The sequence below is a fragment of the Tenrec ecaudatus genome, chromosome 7 (genome assembly GCF_050624435.1).
Source record: "Tenrec ecaudatus isolate mTenEca1 chromosome 7, mTenEca1.hap1, whole genome shotgun sequence".
NCBI lineage: Eukaryota > Metazoa > Chordata > Mammalia > Afrosoricida > Tenrecidae > Tenrec > Tenrec ecaudatus.
This window is the reverse complement of record NC_134536.1, coordinates 74,226,902-74,229,751: the sequence shown is the minus strand read 5'-3', so window position 1 is coordinate 74,229,751 and position 2,850 is coordinate 74,226,902. Positions and strand designations below refer to the sequence as shown.

General features: G+C 44.6%; 1 pseudogene; it reads left to right on the top strand.

Moving 5' to 3' along the window:
* The first annotated feature begins 1,350 nt into the window (after nt 1-1,350).
* LOC142452810 (thiopurine S-methyltransferase pseudogene) lies at nt 1,351-1,980 on the top strand (annotated as a pseudogene).
* The last annotated feature ends 870 nt before the right edge of the window (nt 1,981-2,850 follow it).

Here is a 2,850-nt window from a genome sequence, read left to right as displayed (position 1 = left end):
CAATCCCTTTTTTTAACATAAAAAATTATCCCCAAAATTTACTATACTGGGGAAGGCAAGGGATGTCAACACACCCAAAGACAAAGGAACAGCAAGTGATCTAAAATTGATGGTGAGGAGGGCATAGGATCCCTGGTGGGGCTTGATCAAGGGCAATGTAGCTGAGATGAATTACTGAAACCCGAATGAAAGCTGAACATGGTATTGGGACAAGAGTAAAGTAAAAGGAAATAGAGGAATGAACTAGGAAGCAAAGGACATTTATAGAGAGGTCTAAATACAGGCATGCACATAGGTAAATATATTTTATATATAACAATCGTGAAACAGACCTATGTTCATATATTTATATGTTAAGTATTAAGGTAACAGATGGACATTGGGCATCTACTCAAGTACTCCCTCAATGCAAGAACACTTTGTTCTGATAACCTAACATTCCATGATGCTCACCTTCCTGGCATGATCACAGAAGTGAAAATGGGTTCATAAGCAAATGTGGTGAAGAAAGCTGATGGTGCCTGGCTATCAAGAGATATAGCATCTGGAGTCTTAAAGACTTGAAGATAAACAAGTGGCCTTCTAGCTGAGAAGTAAAGAAGTCCACATGGAAAAAGCACATCAGCCTGTGTGATCGTGAGGTGTTGATCGGTTCAGGTATCAGGCATCAAAGACCCAGAACAAAAAATTATATCAATATGAATGAGAGGAAGTGCAGAGTGAAGACCTGAAGCCCATCTGTAGACAATTGGACATCCCCTGACAGAAGGGTCACAAGGAAGAGAAGAGCCAGTCAGAGGGCAGTATAGCATGGATGAAACATACAACTTTCCTCTAGTTCTTTAATGCTTCCTCACCACCACTATCACGACCCCAAATCTACCTTACAAATCTGGCTAGACCAAAGCATATACACTGCTACAGATAAGGGCTGGAAATACAGGGAACCCAGGCCAAACAAACCCCTCAGGACCAATAATTAGAGTAGAGATACCAGGAGGATCAGGGAAAGAGGGGGAGGGGGAACAGATCACAATGGTCTACATATGACCCCCTTCCTGGGGGGCAGACAACAGAAACGTGGATAAAGGGAGACAGTGGTTGGTGTAAGACATGAAAAAAAAATTAATAAATTATCAAGGGTTCATGAAGGAGGGTGGATAGGGGGGGGGGGGGATGAAGAGTTGATACCCAGGGCTCAAGTAGAAAGAAAATGTTTTGAAAATGATGATGGCGGAGGAGCCAGGGAGTGGAGGTCCAGCACCGAGGGCCCACAGCCGCTGCTGCAGCTGCCGAGACTCAGGCACCGGCCACAGCTGCCTGTGAGGCAAAGGTGGTGCCAACAAAACCATGGACAAGGCAGGAGCAGCCCTTGAAACTAAAGAGGACCCTTGCGGCGACATACAGCGTGATCAAGCACTCACTCTGGAAGAATGGCGAGACAAGTGGGTGACCGGCTTCATCAGGAAGAAGGACATCGCTTACTAAAGCAGCATTTGGACACTTTCTTAATGGCGAGCGTGGACGCAGGATATTCTTCCCTCTTCGTGGAAAAGCAGTTGAAATGAGATGGTTTGCAGACCGTGTAATTGATGAGGAAATCAGTGAAGTGGGATACGGGAATTTTTTTGCGGAGCAGAATCTCTCTACTCAGAAGAGCCCATCACGGAAATCCCTGGCGCCAAAATATCTAAGAGCTCTTCAGGGAATACCACCTTGCGCTGCTGCAGCATTTTTTGATCTTCCGAGGGCAAATCCTGGCCAGTTTGGCCACATGTGGGATACAGGAGCCCTCATCGCTATTACTCCACGTGATTGGCAACCGCCCACCATTTTACGTTCCGGAGCAGACGTCCAATGCTGTTTGGTACAGCGTGCAACCTGCATCGTCTTGAGAACGTTGATGTTTTTGAAGAAGGACACAGACAGTGGAGACTTCACTGCATGTTTGGAAAGTTATATCTCATTACAGAAAAATAAATAAGACCAAAGATTACGTAACCTCGTGGTTTTTTTACTTTTTGTTGTGATTTAGGATGGGGTTTATATGTGAGATCATCTTTGTATCCAACAACTTCAACAGTTTGTCAAACTCCCAGTTGCCCTGAACCCTCCTTTTATTTTCTCTCTCCCTCTTGTCAGATAATGTCCTTGCCTTTTCCATGTTAACAGTCTATTGCTTCCCCTGCCTGCCTCTCTGCCCCACCCCTAGCATCAACTTGTTTATGACCATTGAAATTTGTGCCAAGCTATGAAAATAAAATAATTGACACAAAATACTTTTTCCAGATCACATTACTGATATTTGGTCACCAATATGTATAATTTTTAAGGAAAACCCAAAACTACCTTTTAAAAGGACCGTCTTAACTGAAGGCCAGAGCAAATGCTTATGAATGCTTAACAGATTCCACAAAGCAGCTCTCAAACTTCCGTAAGTAGAACTACATTGGCTGGCGAAGAATATTGGCGGTGCCATGGACCGCCAAAAGAACAAAAAAATCCACCTTGGAAGGACAGCCAGAGTGCTCCTTAGAAACGAAGAGGTGAGACTTTGTCACGTTTGAACACATTGCCAGGAAAGACCTGTCCCTGGAAAAAGGGCGTCATGCTTGGTAAAGTAGAGCGGCAGCGAAAAGGAGAAAGACCTACAGGGTGGATCGACACGGTGGCTGCAACGATGGGCTCAACCATGACAGTGGTTGCCAGGCTGGCACAGAACTGGGTGGTAGCCCATTTGCTGTACATTGGGGTGCTACAAGTCGGAACTGACTCAACACCTAAGAAGAAGAGATGTTTATAATCAGCATGCAATACATGTGTAATGGGAAAAATGAACAAGAAATGCAG